General features: G+C 43.0%; 1 protein-coding gene across 1 annotated transcript in view; it reads left to right on the forward strand.

The window, feature by feature from the left end:
- The window catches only part of EXOC4 (exocyst complex component 4), a 352,759-nt gene that overhangs the window by 197,819 nt on the left and 135,447 nt on the right, over window positions 1–19,493 (forward strand). The window lies entirely within an intron of this gene.

Below are 19,493 nucleotides of genomic sequence, written 5' to 3' on the forward strand. Positions count from 1 at the left end.
ATAAAAAGCATTTAGGGAATCTTAAAGCAAGATAAAAAATATGTGTGTGTTTAATATATCATCTTATCTTAAAGGCTTGTGGATTAAATTGCTATTGGATATTTCTTGTAAATGTGTGTAGTTAATAGCTGCTATCCTTGCTCCTGGGATGGAAAAAAGTATATATGTAAATAAATATATTTTCATGTTTAACCACCAAGCTAGGCCTGCCTGCCTTTTTCCTTTATTTGTGTGGTTTAATGATACTTCTTTCTGGATGGGGGAAATGTGGTCAAAAATTAGGATTGTAGGATCAAACTGGCAGGGAATTTTACTGTACTTCTGGACTTACCTGTCAAGGAAAGGGAGCATAGTTCAGCAGGAATGTATCTTAATGGAGAATGGCCATTGCTCATTGGTGAAGAGTCTTAATGGAGGAGGTGCTGCCAGTCAGTGTAGACAATACTGAACTAGAGAGACCAGAGACCATGGGGCAACTTCCTAAGTAGCCACTGAAATAATATTATGTGCCCTTTGTCCCGCTCTCATTCATTTCAGTGGGGCTCATGTGAGAGGTTTCTGATCAGCTGTGGCCCAAATCTTAACGATTCCATTTTAACTTCTTGAAAGAGGGGGTGGCTCTTTATGAAAAGCTTTCCCAGATAATCACGCTGTATGTGAAGGAACGTGACCACCAATAAACTGTTTTCCTTTCTGTAGGAAGTCTGGCCTGTACAACACAGCCAAGATTTAATTTGTGAAATGAACCTTTAAATTCAATTGTGCCGCCTGATAGTGGCGACTCTGTGTTGTAAAAGCCAAGGAGCACAGTTTAATGTCAGTGATTTAGACTTATTTATATTGTTTGGTTTGCAGTATTGCTTTTGACTTTCTGCTCTCTGCAAATAGCGTGAAATAAATGAGATGGAGGGATGCAGGAGTGTCACTTTTTTATTTTAAAGAATAACATCTTAAGTGCTACTTCCTAGAACAGCACTTAGAACTAATGAAGTGGGTGCTCCGGGATGCCTTTTAAACTATGGAAGAGCATCTTCTATTAAGTTTGTATATTGGCTTTTCGTAGAAAGCCTCTTATCGAGTGAGTGTCCTGCTGGGGGAGAACGCAGCAGAAGTGCCATTTGTATCGTGACTGTGGCGAAGTTTGCTCCTTGCATGAAGAAATAACAATATGTATGTGCCTCACTGTTTGAATAGGTGAGATTCAAACCCTTCAGCATTCTTGATTTCATGTTCAGCTTGATCCCTTCTTGCCTCTCTGCCCCCTTCCCAAAACATAGGCCTCTCCTCACTCTACTTCCCAAGTAAGGGCTTTCATTCAGCCTCTGCTTACAACCTTGACTTCTCCTCTTTACCCATCTCTTTTGAGCTATCACCCACCCCAGTTAATTTGCCTCCCCTGTACTTTGCTGTAGTGGCAGTGGTAGATAGGTCTTTAATCCCTTCCTTTCCTACAGCATCAGCCAGCCCACATGCCCTGGGAAATAACAGTCATGATGGCTCACATGCCAAGGATGAAGGCTGGCTCTACCTGCTGTTGCCACAAACACCACTGTGGGGTGGGGTTTTAAAAAGGTTCTGAAATAAACCAACTATTTTCTCCATTTTTAGTCAGAGAGCTCTCTTAGCCACAAGCCAAATGGCTCAGTTTGCCCATCAATGCTCTTTAGTGTGTGAATGCGGTTGCACACTTCAAACACATATACAGTGGTGCCTGGGGTTACATACGCTTCAGGTTACAGACTCCGCTAACCCAGAAATATTACCTCGGGTTAAGAACTTTGCTTCAGGATGAGAACAGAAATTGTGCAGCGGCAGCGGGAGGCCCCATTAGCTAAAGTGGTGCTTCAGGTTAAGAACAGTTTCAGGTTAAGAACAGATCTCCGTAACGAATTAAGTACGTAACCATAGGTACCACTGTACTAGATGGGGATGACAATGCTGAATCAAATAACCTTGGACACCCCTCAAAATTCTGGTGGCAGGAGCAGCAGCAACAATATCAAATAATAATAATTATACTAAGTATAATTATAATAATTCTGATAGCTGTTTTAGCTGTCTCTCCCCCCCTTTCCCCTCCTTCTTATTCTCTTTCCTAGTTAGTTGACAATTCTAGCATGACCCACTGGCCAATTTAAACTTGATAGTGTACCCTAGCATTGTTGGGTAATGAGGCCAAGCTCTGGCCTGGGTTCCTGGGAAATCTTTAGCATCCTTGCAGTGCTGAAATTGTGGATAAAACAGGCAGAATGCTCTGTCAATATCATTAGTGTGATTATGAAAAGCCACTTTAAAGCCCTCTGGAAATAACACTCAAGTGTTGTGAGAGGGGAGAAAAAGATCCAAAGAACTGCCAGGTCCAGTTTTCCCCTAATAGGTCTCCAGAGCTCCAGGTAAAACTCGCTCTTCTGCCAGGTTTCATTTTGATGAAAGTGACTGGCAGCATTTTCTGAGATCCCTGGTCTAGTTAGGGCCCGAGCAAACGAAGAGATCACAGCGCAGAAGATCAAAACACCCTGGTGCACAATGGAAAAGTTTTGAAATTCACCCAACTTTTGTAAGGTTTTGCGGAGGGAGGGGAATAGGAGAAGATTTCCTGCTCGCACTTCACCTCCACGAAAAGGCCAGCTTCAGCCTAGAAGCAACTTTCCCTCTTTTTATTTATCATGCACTGCCGTTAAGCTTCACAATTGCAGCCCCGGTCCCCTCCCCCGGCCACGTTTATCTTCAACAGAAGAAGCATGGTTGCATTGAATGAAAAGTTGTCTTTGGAAGAAATTCATTTAAAAGACTGTGCTAAGGGCCTTTCCAGACAACAGCAGAGGAAAGGAAGTTGTTATTTCCTTGAAGGCTGCATCAGGTTCTGTCCTCCCTTGTGAAGGCTTAGACAGAAGCTGTGCAAGGACCGGAGAGCAATTTTTGTCCCCTGCTTTTATTCTTTTATTCATATACACTATGGGCTCCTTATTTATAAATAAAAATAGGCAACCTCTCTTTTCGCTCTTTTAGCTTTCTACCTTCTTTCGAACTCCCTTTATTCTACAGATTTCAATTTTCTTGTTAAACCTCACCTCCAAGTTCTTTGCTATATCAACCCATTTGTTGTTGTTGTTTAGTCGTTTAGTCGTGTCCGACTCTTCGTGACCCCCTGGACCAGAGCACGCCAGGCACTTCTGTCTTCCACTGGCTCCCGCAGTTTAGTCAAACTCATGCTGGTAGCTTCGAGAACACTATTCAACCATCTCATCCTCCCTTGTCCCCTTCTCCTTGTGCCCTCCATCTTCCCCAACATCAGGATCTTTTCCAGGGAGTCTTCTCTTCTCATGAGGTGGCCAAAGTATTAGAGTCTCGGCTTCAGGATCTGTCCTTCCAGTGAGCACTCAGGGCTGATTTCCTTCAGAATGGACAGGTTTGATCTTCTTGCAGTCCATGGGACTCTAAAGAGTCTCCTCCAGCACCAGAATTCAAAAGCATCCATTCTTCGACGATCAGCCTTCTTCATGGTCCAGCTCTCACTTCCATACATCACTACTGGGAAAACCATAGCTTTAACTATACGGATCTTTGTTGACAAGGTGATGTCTCTGCTTTTTAAGATGCTGTCTAGGTTTGTCATTGCTTTTCTCCAACCCAAATACCTGAAGGAGCATATTTTCCTTATTTGCCTGCCCAAGCTCTTAAGGTTACCATTCCATGATTCGGAGAGGTTTGTTGAGGAGCAACATGGGGTGGAGCCCTTTTTCATGGTGGCATCCACTGTGGAATGCCTTCCCCTAACAAGTCTGTTGGGTGTGGATGGTTGTCACTTTGGCACCAAGTGAAGATACAGCTTTTAGGTGGCTTTTCATGCTTTCAATAACTTTTAACATTCTCCTTGATTTAGCTTTTTTGTTTTTTTTTATTATTAATGACAGTCCTGTTCTGGGCACCCCAGTTTAAGAAGGATATTGACAAGCTGGAACGTGTTCAGCAGAGGGCAACTGAGATTATCAGGGATCTGAAAATGAGTATGTTTAGCTTGGTAAAGAAGAGATTGGGAGTAGGTGTGATATCCATCTTCAAATATCTGAAAGGCTGTCACATGGAAGATGATACAGTCTTGCTTTCTCCTGCTCTGGGGGCTAGGACCGGAACCAATGGATTCAAGTTGTAATAAAGGAGATTCCAGTTAAACATCAGGAAGAACCTTCTGATGGTAAGAGCTGTTTGACAGTGTATCAGACTCCCGTGAGAGGTGGTGGACTCTCCTAAAACTGCCCCCCTCCACCCTTGGATTGCTTGAAAAGTGCTGAGAACCATGGTGGACCTCTGCCAGCTGTAGCATCTGTAGTGTGCTGTGCTAGATGCTGTGTAATTTTAAATTGTATTTTTGTTGCTTCCTTTATTTCTAATATTGTATTCCATTGCGTAACAATCTGAATTCAATAGAAATCTAAGCAGAACACAATAAAGTACAATATGAGAAATAAAAGAAGCAATGAAAATACAATTAAAAATCAATATGAATATTTAATTCAGACACATTGTGGACCACCTGAAAGGCACATACCACAGTCTGAGAACCTATTTTAATTTTTTTTGTCAGCTTCCTCTTTTTTTTATTGGGCTGTCATCTAAATGCCATAAATAAATAAGTAAAGTCTGAATTTGAATGTTCCTACTTCTTCCACCCCACTTTCCCCTATCTGGGCCACAACAAATGTGATATTAGGTCAAGACCTTCCCCCCCCCCCCAACAAGCTGCAGCACTGAATCCTTTTAGGAAATAATTGTGAAAGTCCATCCATCACACCCTTCTTTCCCCCACCCTTCCATCTTTGAAACCAGGAGAGCAAGGACTTGACAGTACAGATATGTACAGAGCCTAATAGGCATGAATCTTGCTCCAGCTGGCATGAGATAGTGAGCCCCGCATAAGGGCATGTCAGTGTCACCTGAGGACATTTGCAGCAGCTTTCCCTGTGTTTCATGGCAAGTCCCAGCAGCTCAATGCCAACAAAAGTCAAGCTGTCAGAACTGTTTGGGATTGTCACTTCAGAGACCTTCATCAGGGCACCCTTGTGGAATGGCCCTCATTGTTGAGTTGAAGTAACTGGGACAATCACCCTTAATGCCTAGGCGACTGCAGCTGGGTGTCTGTGGCTCTGAAGTTTTCATTTTGCCAACAGTGAAAATGTTTCCCCTTCTTAGATACGATGTTTTGGTGTCACTCGTCTGAAACAAAAGAAGGACATGAGGAGCTGTGCTTCTGCAGTTTCATTTGGTTAGAAATCCTCAGAACTGTTGGATGCACCTCTGCTGAGTACGGCTTGTTAGTGTGATTCATTCCTCACCCTCATTATCGGGATTTCTTGTTTACAGACTGGTGTCAGAACCAGAAAGGCAGAGGGCAAGCCATGCAGGACACGGACTGGACCCTAAAGCCAACCAAATCTTTGCTCCTCTTCTGTAGCCATTATCTTGGATACTTTCCTATGTATTGTTTAGTTCTATTCAGAAACGGTTGAACCACTAAGATGAATCTAGCTAAGGGGAAAGAGAGAAATAAGTACACGCAAATAACTTTGAGCCTGACCTTGGACTGATTTTTTTCTCATTGGGGGCTTTAACTTTTAAAAAAATATCCTTATCATAATCAAAAGTGGTGATGGTGGTGGGGACATCCTCGCTTTCTATGAGAATCCTCTGCACACAAGCCCAGCATGTCACAGGGCATTAGCTGTTCAAATTTTGTAGTTCAGCCTGGCAGGTCCTCTCCCTTTGGCAAGCTCCGTAGTGATCCCTCCTGCAAAATAAGGCATTGGAGGGGAAAGGACGTTGTGAGCTTCTGTGGTTAGAGGGCCTGTCGCTTGAGCAGCATGCTGGGATGGTCATTGGCCCAGAGGGGCTTCGCACTGAGTTGTTGGAAAGCCTTTACATGGTGACACTTGGGGTCTGCCAAGAAGTCCATGTTGCTCAGAGATGAATGGAGCGCACCCTTTGAGGCACGAATGTGGTCAGTTCACGGCAGGAGGAGAGAGAGAGGCCTCTGCATCCTCCTCGGGCCACTTGGAAAGTGCAGCTGCTGTGTGTGCTGGGAAGACCATCAGTTTGGGGCACTTCTGCCTCTGAGGCCTTTATAGTAACTTCATTTCAAGTTATGCTTCCCACTCTCCACTTGAGTGCTTGTCAAATATAAAGCAGTACATTGAATCTGGAATTGATCGCCGCTGCTTATGAGGTTGCTGTCCACTTGTGTCTCTCTCCACACCAGTCTCTGTATCTTGCTTGCTGTTTCCCCACATGTCTGAAAGAATTTGCTCAACCCTTAAAACAATAAAAATAAGAAGAATGAGAAAGTGAAAGTCTGCAAAACTGGTGAAAGAATGGAAGTCTTCTTTTTTGCATGTCCTTCCACAGGAACTGAGCTTCGTGCTTTCAGTACCACGGGCTCAGTTTTGCATGGATTCTGCATTTACATGTTCTGCACCCAAAGTGTGGGTAGCTTATATGGGTAACTTATTTTTAGTTACCTATCTGTATGAGTCCATTAGACACTCAAATATAAAGTAACAGCCTTGTAGTTCTTGTTTCCTTGGCTCCTGTTGGGCTGGACTGGGGTTTCTCATTACACTAACTTGAAAGCTGGCATGGAATGACTTCTGGTTGGTTTGGCTTCCATATCTGAAATAAACATTCTTCTGAAAGTTGTGCACTCTTTGGGTACCTCTGTCATTCTTTCTACAGTCGCCATCTTTTGCACCAGTGGCCCTGTTCCAGCATGCCTCCTTGTTGGTCAGCTGACATTTGGATCCAAAGTATAGCTTCTGGTCACAGTAGTTCACCAAGAGTTTTGTGGGACTTCTGTGGGTTGGGGTTGCCTTCCCTTGCAGAACATTAGAAGTAGACAGTTGCCCATTTCACTTCTGAAATGGTGAGTATTGATATTACATGCCCCAAGATTTGTTTGACATTTGTCAATATGAGGTTTTCCATATTGCCCTCAGGATGTGTCTGTCACAAAGCAGGGAATATGATGTTCCTTCTGCAAAGGTCAAAACGACATTGTTCTTTGACATTTATGGCGCCTTCAGATTCGTGTTCAGATAGCTGAGTGACAATCCTCTAACTGCCAGGAGCTAGATGCTGGCAGGTGTCTGAATTGCACCATGATCAACCTATTCTTGCATGCACACTCTTGAAGCTTCTGGTGTTGGCTGCTTCTACTTGCAGTACTTCCCCCCCACTTAACCTGGAATAGGCAAGGCATGAAAAATGAGGATTTTTCAATGCTGCATCTGAACTTCTTGGGTGCTACATGTGCTGTGAGGATGGCAGCACCATTGAGATAATGCCTGACCTTCTGGCATGGGCCCTTGACCAGCTGGCTTGCCATTAATTGTCTCTCCAAAGCTCATATCACAGGGGCTGTTTGATAGGCTTAATAATGGGAACTTTATTTTCCTCCTCATTATGTTTGTAAGTCTGGAATGGCTTTGTGTATCAAATGTAGAGGCAACCCAGGGAATAGCAATGTTCTTGGTGAGAATCCATGTGCCAGGAGGTATTGGCATTAATATACATAGTACCTTCTGAATTGCATACAAAGCAGAGAGTGTGATCTGACACATTTCTGAATAAAACAAATGTTGGAAAGGACACAACCCAATTATCTTCCTTTTCTCTTGGCATGGGTAGCCTTTGGGCCCTTGTGACTTGGATTATTTAAAATAAAAAACATCCAATATTGCCATTCATCTCAGGAATTTCCATAGTTTCAACATTCAGAGGAAGAGGCTAGGAAATGTATCTGTGGCTCATAATTATCTGATGATATGCAAATAGCTTCTCCCAAGTAGAAAGTCAAATATTCACTCAGGAGCCTTGACTGATATTGATAAATCTTAAGAAAACTTTGGTTAACCTAAGACTGTTCTGGTCCCTAGATAGGTAGCAATAACTTGTGAAACATTAGTAGATATTTAGCTTTGACTTCAAACTTATTAATCCCAGTCCCTCCCTCACGCATGTTCTTTCTTCCTTCTGCATAAAGTTGATGCCTTTTAGTTCAAGGGCAAAAATGGAAGAGGAAAAAGTTTGTGATGAGCTTGTCTGTGTTGAATTACAAAGGATAGACTTGAAATGTTAATTACATGCAAAGAAGAACTGAAAATGAAGTGGTAGGATTTGGAAAACAGGTTTCAGAGGAGCTAATATTTTCTCTCCCACCCTCCTTAAACAGAAATGAGAAAATAAAATTTCATTGTCAAGTGCTGAAACTGAATGTGTATTGATGAGAACGTATCGCTAGCCTATCTTGAAAGTGCAAGGCAGTTTGCAACAGGTTTTTTAAAAGCAAATGCACAGAGTTACAGAATTAGTAGAACCACTGTTCTTTCACTTATTTTTATTGCAATCCTGAGAAGTGAACTCAATTAGGCTTGCAAGTATCCTGAAAAATTTTGAGGGTTCAACAAGTTTCCAAAGAGTAGGAAGCTCTGTACAAAGCTGACATTACTTAGTGGGTAAGATGAAGAACAGTCATCTGGGTTGTCCTCAGTTCAAATGTCTCATTGGGCATGAATTCATCAGGCAACATTCATCCCCACTCTCTCCCTCTCCCTCTCTCTCATGGCCCCTCTTTATAATATGGTGATAAGAGTCTAGCCAGCTGTGCAGCAGTGTTGCAATTATTGAGGGAGTCTGCATAAAGCACCTTGAAAATGTAATTGTTAGTGGTTGTGAATGTTTTTTTGAGGACAGTAAGGTGGTATCGATTATATATAAATATATAAATTTCCTAGAACCGTTGTCTTAGTGTTTTTTCTCAATATGCTATATGTATGCTATTGATAATAGGGTGTTCATGTCTGCACTTTAAATTCGCAATGGGGACATTGCGAAGATGATGATTTCTTAAATCAGGGCAGATTTTTAAAGAGACTGATCAGTTATAAATACTTCAAACTACTTTGAATTGTGCTTGGAAGAGAGAAGGAATGCAGTGCAGATGTTGTTGAAGGACTGGTTTAATCCAGGCCTTTACAAGTTGTGATCCAACCACCACCACCATGTATGGATCCCACAAAGGACTTGATCTAACATCTTTCTTCGCCACCTGCCCTCTCTGGATAATTAAGGAGGGCTGTTTAAAATAGTGACACTTCTGTCTTCTTGGAAGGAGGCCAAGTAGTAACGTAATGTAGAAGCCATGCAATTGTTCATGTTGTGAATAGAGTCTCATAGACACACAAGCACTATAGTGCTTCATAGGCTACCCAATGTTATCCTAAATCTTGGTGCAACTTGAATGCTGGTCATCATGAGCTTTGAAATGTGTTCACAAAGGTAATTGAAAGAGGCCAGTTTGGTTCCCCACAAAGCAAAGAAGTATATCTGCTTGAAAGGGGTCAGATAAGCTTCAAGGTCCCCTTCTGTCACTAACTTCTGTGATTACTTTTGGAATTGCACCAGCACTTTTCCTCGGCTGTCTTCAAGGCTCCTACCTGCCATGTGCTAAGTGTCAGACAAAATTAAAAGCACTCCAGTGTTAAATTATTTGCTCTCATATGGCTAAGACACACTGAATGTCTCTTTGACATATGATTTATTCTGTGCATGTGTGTTTTGGGGAAGGGGGGGAATTGGCAACACACAGTTTGTTATGAAATTTCAAAGCTTATATTTAGTGATGTGAGCATTATAAAGTCCAGACAGCACAAGTATGGAACTCTTCGCCCCTAAAAAGTTTGCCAGATTTCTGTCACTACGTACAGATCTCACTGAAATACTTTGATCAAAAGGAATCTGGTCTGTTATGAGCTAGTGCCAAGACCTGTGGGATTGTGTGTGTGCGCGCACGCGCTGAGATGAGATGAGCATGCAGTTTGACCTTTCTTCTCCCACCCCCAGGTAGCTCAGAGTTGTCCATAGTTGTGAGCAGAATCTAGAAACTAGGTTAGATTAGGTAACATGGGTCTGGATAGATGTGCCAATGTACACAAAAGTAGAAATTATCAGAATTTAATGGTGTATTAGATCCAAGCTGCATGGCACACTAGAGGAATAAATATCATACCCAGGCCTGCTTGAATTTTGTCAGACATTGGCCAGAGATTCCACAGGCAAAAATCAAGGCGATGCTGAATCAAAACTGCTTCGTGAATAAGAGTGAATGCTTGCATGCTTCCCATAGGCATTTGGTTGGCCACTGTGGGAACAGGATTCTGGACTAGATGGTCCATTGGCCTGATCCAGCAAACTCTTCAATGTTCTTAAGGATTCATTGGGCAAGGCAGCCATGCTGGCAGGGACACATGGGAGCTGTAGTCTAAAATGTCTTGAGGAAATCAACCTGGCAAAGATTGGGGAAGGGATATGATTTTTGAGTGTGTGTGACAATAAATGTGCACGGGGTGGTGATGAGTGTCACTGTTTCCTTCCCTCTCCCAGCAATGCCTCAAGCCCTGTAAACAATACTCATTTATAAGTCACATACAGCAAGTAATGATCTAAATTAACATTTTAGAAATGGCATCTGCCAAGAATGATCAAAGTGAGGGTGTTGCGCGGATAGAAGGTTACATCAGCAGGCTAGGACACAAGAGGAGTGGTGGTGAGACAGGCACACGTAAAAGGCATGTGCTCCCACAGAGTCACCTCTCGCATCCCAGCTGCCTTGTTTGATCACATCTCTATTAGGATGAATGTCTCCCCCCACCCAACACACACACACACACACACACACACGGACACACAGACAGAGTCTTTTATAGAGTTCCTAATAACAGCATTTTCCAAAGCCAAAGAAAGAACTGCAGCCTCTGAACACAACTCATTTTGAGGAAGACATTTAGCACTTTGAAGCTATTTATTTACTCAGCACTATAAAATGTAATGCAATAAATAATGGGTCCCACAGGGGTGTGCAGGGGGTAAAGCCAGTGATCATCTCCTCTGCAGGCAGACAAGCACAGCTCAAGTGGAGAAATAATGATCCAGATCCACAGTGCTCTGCTTCCTAGGATGCCATTTATATACCTGGCTGTTGACGTAAATACAGTACTAAAACTGTGGGATCTGGATATGAAGAGGTGGAGATGAGGGATGCACAGTGCATCAGGGAAATTGGTGGGTTTTACACAAGGGACCAAAGTCACGTGCTTAACTCTCCAACTAACAGCATCTCCCACCCATTTGGCATGTTGTCTCGTAGCTCTCTGCACGGTACAGACAAAATGTAAGGAAGGTTGTGGGCATGAAGATGATGGAGTTTTCGGAGCTAGCCAACCTTACCGGAAGAGTTCGCGACCAGAAGGAGGAGGAGTATCAGGAAGAATGGACAAAATTTAACAGTTATTTAGCTAAATTTGTTAAGTTAAACTAATTGGAAATAGCTTGCAGGTGACAGATTGGCTTAGGAGTTTATATAAGTTAAGTGATGTTTAACATGTACAATTTTGAAATGAAAAGATATAAGGATGTTAATGAACTAAGTTAGATTTATAAGAATTAGGACTTGGAAAGCCGTTACAAGGATATGCATGGAAATTCAACCAAGGGGAAGCGAGGAAGTCGCTTAACAATGTTAATAAGTGTAATTTTAATAAGGTTATGGTTTTTGTTTGTTTGTTTTGTTTGTTTATAATTTTGTGGAAATTAATAAAAAAAGAAAAGAAAAAAGGAAGGTTGTGTGCATGAAAAGCAAGGGTGGCCCAATATGTTTTGGGCTTTGATGTACAAAATCTATATGGCCTCCCAGCCCCTTTTGCTAATTAACAGGGGCCACATTCCAATGGCAAGTCTTCCCATGCAGGCCTCACTGAACCTGGACAGCTGTGTTCTGATGCAGTTCCTATCTGTTTCAGTAAGGCTTGCCAAGAAAGCATCACAGTAGATGGTGCCCTACAGGATCAGCTCTGCGTGGTTTCCTCTTCTGCTGTCCTTAGTTGTGCCCCAGATCTGATGCCTTAATTTTTTTGCTTTACATTGCCCTGTAGTGCAGCCATATCTTGCACAGGGAAGGAAAAATCAGGTAAGAGTGGTTGGTTTAGCTGAGGTTTAACAGGCACATTTCCATCAAATGTATTGAGTGGTGGGGAATTCTGGGGAGCATCAGTTTTATTTTAACACTTTCATTTGGTGCACTGATGTTCCTTCTCTTTTGCTTTGTTGTTGGGGTCCCATAACACATCTATCTAAAAATTTCAGACAGTAGATAGAAACCTATCAACATTCCCAAATCTTTTGAGTGGTAATACCTGATTCACAGCCTCTCTGTCCAAGTTTTTATTGCTCTAACTTAGCATAATTTTTCAACATGCATAGTTTTGGTAGCCATCTCCAGTTACTTTTCATCTGCTGCTTACTTGTCTACTTTTATTGTGGACTCCAGACTTGAAAAATATCCTATGTTTGTTCTTTAACAGTAACTGCAGTTATAATAATAATAATAAAATCACAAAAGAACTTTTTTCGGGGGGGGGGGACCTCGCTCTGCCTTCTGTGTTTTCCACCTTACGTTTCTAGAATCAGGTTGTAATGGGGGAGGTTAAAGGTCATCACACAACTAAGGAAAAGCAATTTGCCAGGAATGCCTTGAGGTCAATCTCTCTTCACTAATGTGACTTGTTCTTCATGAATGTTGCTTATGGGCTTTGAAAACGAGGAAAGCTTTTTTCTGAGTAGTACAGCTGAGTCACTTTTGGTATGAAATCTCTGAACATAACTTTCCGTAAATGGCCATCCTGGAGAATAATGAGAGAAATTTGAGCGCTGGTGGGTGGGGAGTTAAAGAACTTTGTTCCTATAACCACTGCCTGAAAACTTCGTTGATGGCAGCAATACAACTGCAGCTGGAAAAGGGGTAATGAAGACGAGAATCACTGGGTCGTAAGTTCCATACTTTGTCTCCCTTCAGTGTCCAGTTCTTCATCACAGAGAAAGTTTATGAGCAGGACTTGATGGGAAATATCTTTTCCCTTTTCTTGGTCCTCAAAATCCAGTACACAGTGCCTAAGCATGGGGAATGGACTTCTGACTGTCGCTACTAGTATCTTCTAGGCATAACCTTTGAACGTCACTTATGCTAGTGGCTTCCAAAACATACCATGGCATGAAATCCTGTTGCCTGACTGTTCACTGCATTTTTCAGGGGCAGCCATTGTGGTGCCCTCCTGACGTTTTGGATAACAATGCCTATCAACCACTGACTGCATATCCAATAGAGGATGATGGGAGTTTTAGTCCGAGACGAAATGCATGCATGTCTACTAACAGAAGTTCTCGGGCTGACTTACAGTATATTTAAAATACAGTAAAATAAACAGTGATCAGTAGTCACTGCAGCAGGGTAAAGGTGTATGTATATAACCCCTCCCCCTGCCTCCCCACATTCTCTGATTTCCCAACATTCTGTCACTGAATCCCCTGGCTATTGAATGCTAGTCCTCCAAAGGCCAGGATGTCCTCACTGGGTGGCTGCTGCTGATGTCTCCCACAGCCCTGGTGGCAGATACAGGAGGTGCCAGGTGGAGCAAAGTTCTCACATGTCTTCTTCCCAGTTCTCAAGAGTTCCAGTTGCCCTGTGGGCACTAGACACCTGAGAGGATGTGTATATATCTTGCCCCAGGCCATCCCGCGAGCTTCAAAACCAAATAAGAACGTGTCCCCTCTTTTCACTGCTATAGCAATAGTAACTCTGACCTGTTGTTTACACTGCCTAAGCTGTCTGTCCTGTGTTATTTTGCATTACTGCCTTGTTTTGTGGACACCAACAATCATCAAATCAATATTTTACTCTCTAGGTTTTACAAATATATACCTGACATTTGGATATTTTCTGTATTATTTTCCATCTCCTCCGTTTTCTAGACAATACCCCAGTGATTGTTTTATTTTTGTTGAACTATTGTTGGTACCCATCAAAATGTGTATGCCGATACACATCCTATCATCCTTACCTCCTCAACGCACTCAAGATTGATGCCTATTCAATATGCTTGCCCAGCTTAGATAAAGGAGTTTTGTGATATATATTGAGATCAAGCCGCCAAAAAGTTCTGTTATAGGTCTCGGTTTTCTATATAGTTGGTGATTGAAAACATCTGTGTGGTTACCAATTCCCAGGCAATCTGACCCGGTGCCTTGGCCTATTTGCCATGCACAGCCTGTGATTTACACTTTGAGGGTGTGTGAAGTGCTGGTCTGTGTGTGGTTTTTTATGGCTGTCTCTTGGTAAAGCTTATCAGATGGAAAATTTAGCTCTCTAGTGCCAAACTGGGGGAGCAGTGGTTGGGTGAAGGGGAAGTGGTTGTTTTTTCATGGAAAAAGTGGGTCAATTGAGGAGGGGTTTGAAGTGTGTAAGAGTGGCGACATCATGCAGGTGTTCTAAGAGATAGTCTAGGTTGAAGGCGCAACCTGAAAGTGGAGTGACCATCAAGAACACCTCTCCATATACCTTTGGTTTTCTATTTTATCAGAGATTAATTATCCTTTTATTTGTCTTTTATAAACCATTGTACTCTTGATCAGGGGTGTGAAACCTCAGTGGCTTTTTCCTCACCCCTTTAATTTGCGCTTGTTGGGATTCTTGCTCATCTGAGTTGTTGTGAACTGGTCATTACTCCAGATTAATTAATGCTGAGGTCAAAGGCTTGACCATATGGATGTGGCACTAGGCAGCATGATGAGACAGGTGAAGAGGAAATTGTCTTTTCAAGGCTAGCTGAAAACTGCAGCAATCTGACAGTTGCACACCAGAAAAGCTATTTTGCTATGAAATGTAAGATTTGCAGCGAGGAGAAATAAATCAAGGCATCTTTTTGATGTCTACATTTCATCTGAAACTCTTCAGTCTCTTGGCTCATTTTCTGCCAGCACTGTGACCCCCACCCCTTGAAATTTCACCTGCGTGCTCTCCAGTTCCATTTCCCTTAGGGATTCTTCCTCTTCCGAACCACCTTCTCTTCCCTTCTTCTTTCTTAATGGGGCAGGAGCATGTTTATCCATATTTGGCCCATGCTACCTGACACCTTTTGTTTGTGGTAGCAGATGGAAGAGGCAGATCACCAGAGGTAATGAGCATCTTGCAGCTTGTTTATTTTGTAGGAGCGATGTTATTTGAGAAGTAGACTTCAGAACCATACCATTGCAGGAACAAATCATCTGATGAATTTCCAGTGTTCACTTCTTTTAGTTGGAAACCAGCAAGAACTTACTTAAAGGAATGATGGAGCACTGGCTGACTTAGAGGACAAAAAAGAAGGAATGAGCTCTGGTGTTCTGACTTGGAGGCTCTGATAGTATTGTAAGCCAAGCATTATCATGCTTTCTCAGCTGCTTTCTCCCACTGCTATTGCTGATCCAACAGCTGCTTTTCCTTGGGTTTGTTTATTTCATTTTAATATTTTTGCCATCTGTCAAACAAATCTCCAGTGGGCACCTGAAATGGTGGCTAACCATGTGATTTGTAGATTGTTCGGTAATGGTTATACATTAGCACCCACTGGCTCTTTAGTGCTTTGCCATTTCCATAAATCTCTGATGCTCTCAGGGGTCCTATGCATTGTGTTCTGGTCAATAGCACTGTGAGTATATTTCAGCTTCAAAATTACCCATGTTTCCGAGAGAAAAGGCCAGGTATACCCTGCCAGCTTTCACAGCTCCAATACATGAGTAACTGTCACCAGGCAGAGTTGAGTGTGCCCGCAGGCCACTTTGTGCCACATAGCTGCTGGTACCAAAGTGATTATGTTGGTCCGTTGCCAATCTAACCCACAGCTGACACACAGAATTTTGCTCTGCATGGCGAGCAACCTGATCTGGTGACCCCTTTAGGGGTGTGTTATCATTACTATTGATGCTTTTGAATTATGGTGCTGGAGGAGACTCTTGAGAGTCCCATGGACTGCAAGAAGATCAAACCTATCCATTCTTAAGGAAATCAGCCCTGAGTGCTCACTGGAAGGACAGATCCTGAAGCTGAGGCTCCAAGACTTTGGCCACTTCATGAGAAGAGAAGTCTCCCTGGAAAAGACCCTGATGTTGGGAAAGATGGAGGGCACAAGGAGAAGGGGACGACAGAAGACAAGATGGTTGGATAGTGTTCTCGAAGCTACCAGCATGAGTCTGACCAAACTGCGGGAGGCAGTGGAAGACAGGAGTGCCTGGCGTGCTCTGGTCCATGGGGTCACGAAGAGTCGGACACGACTAAACGACTAAACAACAACAATCATTACTATTGCATATACCAACTAAGTCCATGTGCCTATGCGCAGAGAATTTTGAGCTAGAATTAAAATATTATAGGGGGCTTTTTGCATAATCTGTTTGCCTAATTTGTCTTTTTTCACCCCATTGCATCACAAGTAGGTCTGCTGCATTTACTAATGTTTTCTATTTCTGAAATGAAACTAATGCTCGGAATTTGGTCAGTTGCTCCAAGCATCCCTAGATGTGTTGCACTTCCACAAAGGAAAAAAAATGCAAGGCAATTAAAAGATCCTCTAGTTTCACCTATGTGAGCCGTGAGGACCAAAAATATTAGATGGATATCCAGACATGGCCTCTCCCCCCGATTTCAAAAGATACCTTAAGAACTTTGAAGATGCCAAAGAACTACAGATCGGATTTAGCAATAAAGTTTGTAAATAAGATTATTCAAGGCAAATCATATATATTATGGTATTAAGCCCAAGAACCACAAGTTAAGTGGCTTGTGGTAAGTTTTGTTATTTCCTTTTTAGTTTAATACTTAAATAATTGGGGTTTTTTTGTTTAGTTTTTGTTCATCTATATAAAAAGAGAGAAAATTACTCCGAGCCAATCAAAATACAGCCCCTCTAGTTCTACCTCTATGATCCAAGAGGACCAGAAATGTTGGACAGATGTCCAGACATGCATATTGTTCAGTATGGAGATGAGTTTAAAAGCTAATTTGCACCTCATTAGTAAAGTGTGAGTTGGTTGTGATTAAGTGGCAGTTATTCTCAAACAGCTTCATTCACACCATATGAAAGTGGGTGGTGATCCCACAGTTCAGTGTCCGTATAGATTTGGTATAGATCTTCTGCTGGTGTAAATTAGGATAACTCTACTGATGCCAGTGGAGCAAACTTGCTTTTAAAAAAAACCACAAAAACAAAAAACCAAGGATCTGTGTCATTTATGTTGTTTCATCCCTTAGTGTATTACCTAGACCTCCCTGACTGCATGATTCGTTACATTTCAGCAAATGCAAATGGCAGCACAAACAAATTGGGATCCCTTGCACCCAAGTTGTACCTGTTATAGCTAAAAGTCTGTCTAATCTAAAAAAGAGCACCCTTGCAGGAATTGTGCCATTTAGTACCAGACCTCAGGAAAGCCCACGTCACGCTAGGTCCCTGCCATGGGTAATCCATTATGTGGGGAGAGGTGTGTATACCTAATGAGTTTATGTGTATGTTGCTCTAATCTATTTTATTTATGTGCATTTAATGTAATTGGAGAGGCTTCTACAAGAGGGAAATGGATCTTGAAAAGGGAGAGGGGGCACGCGTGAAACAATAGCTCCCAGCATTTTTGCTCAGAGCCCCAGTGGATTAGCGGTAGTCGTTTGCATTAGCAATGACAGTTCAGAGATGATTGCTCTTCCCTGGAGAGCGCCAGAGACCGAAATGGTGCTCCATTATGCTGCTCATTAGTATTCGGCGCGGTAACTGTCACTGCAGGCTGCGGAGTCCAAAGAACAGAGTCGAGCAATGGCTTTTAAATGAATAAAGTTTTTATTTGAAGGGAGATGAAATTATTGACATGAAGATGGTGTTTGCTTTGTGCTGAAGCGATGAAATAAATCTTCATAACACAGGAATTTTTTTTTATTGCTGGTCTTAACCCCTCAGTTGAAAAATGGTTGGGATCCCCTTATATCAGTCCTATTTAAATTTACCTAGTTTAAGGCAGACAGATGTTGGAGCAGAACGTCACTTCATATGAGTTGTGAATAATCGGGGCCTCTTGCCCAGTGTTTTTCCCCCCCAGGAAAAAACGGTGCTGATACCTTTACTCCTACCCGTGGGGGGACACCACTTTCTTTTGACTTCTTCTTCCAGCCTGTCTCTCTCCAGCCCAAATTCCTTAAGAGTAAGGGAAGCACCTCCCTTCCCATGTTGCTGACACACATAGTGACTTTCCTGGTTCTTTTCGTTTGCAGCAGGGCCCTTGCAGACCCGAAGCCTCCATTCCCAACTGCTCCCTGCCTCATCCCACAGTCACCACCCCAGGCTTCTTCACACTGCGACCGGGTCTCTCCTCTCCCACCCACCCCCATGGGTAATGCAAATTTACTCCAGTATGCCTCCTACATAATAATTCTAAGCCACCACATTTAGAGACATCACCTTGCCAACAAAAGTCTGTATAGTTAAAGCTATGGTTTTCCCAGTAGTGAGGTACTGATCACCGAAGAATGGATGCTTTTGAATTCTGGTGCTGGAGGAGACGCTTGAGAGTCCCATGGACTGCAAGAAGATCAAACCTCTCCATTCTTAAGGAAATCAGCCCTGAGTGCTCACTGGAAGGACAGATCCTGAAGCTGAGGCTGCAATATTTTGGCTACCTCATGAGAAGAGAAGACTCCCTGGAGAAGACTCTGATGTTGGGAAAGATGGAGGGCACAAGGAGAAGGGGACGACAGAGGACAAGATGGCTGGACAGTGTTCTTGAAGCTACCAGCATGAGTTTGACCAAACTGCGGGAGGCAGTGGAGGACAGAAGTGCCTGGCGTGCTCTGGTCCATGGGGTCACAAAGAGTCGGACACGACCAAACGACTAAACAACAACAAGTGCTGCCAGGCTCCCTCCCTTGACATCTGCTCTGCCCTCCTCAGGAGAAAGCCACACTTGAAAGGCATCATCTTGGCTTGGGTTTGACGAGTGGGTCCATTTTCTTTATCTCCCTTTTCCACTCCTCCGTTTGTGTGCTCTTTATTCATTGTGTGTGTCGCGTGAAAAAAGTGGAGGGCAGGGGGGGAGAAGGAAAGAGATCCAAGCCAAGTCTCCTGCCCTGTCATTGCAGTGGCTGCTCTGCATTCTTGGAGTTCATGGCCCAGAGGCTGCTCCTCCAAGCAGCTCCACATTATGCGCGAGAGAAGGCCCATGCTTCCGGTCACAATTTGTGACTCCTCCTCGCTTTATAATTGGGACTCCATTTCTCTCCCTCTTATTCTTCCCCCACCCTGCTGGCTCCCTAACCATCCCCTGTCCCAGCACCCATCCTGCCCTCCTTCCCAAATTGTATGCCTCCTCTCTGAAACTTCTCCAAACTTTCCCCAGTGCCACTGAGACAAACAGTTGTGTTTCTTATGGAAGTGGGAGGAGAAAGAGGAGTCAGTTTCTCTTCCTTCTCTTTCTCTGTGTGTCTTTCTGTTTGCTACTTCCCAACAAAACCTCGCCACCATCTCAATAAATCACTATATATATTTTGGAGGGAGGTGGCAGTACTGTGTTCTGTTGAGTACCGTCAGAAAAACGCA

This window comes from Podarcis melisellensis (assembly GCF_964234715.1).
Source record: "Podarcis melisellensis genome assembly, chromosome: 10".
Classification (NCBI taxonomy): Eukaryota; Metazoa; Chordata; class Lepidosauria; order Squamata; family Lacertidae; genus Podarcis; species Podarcis melisellensis.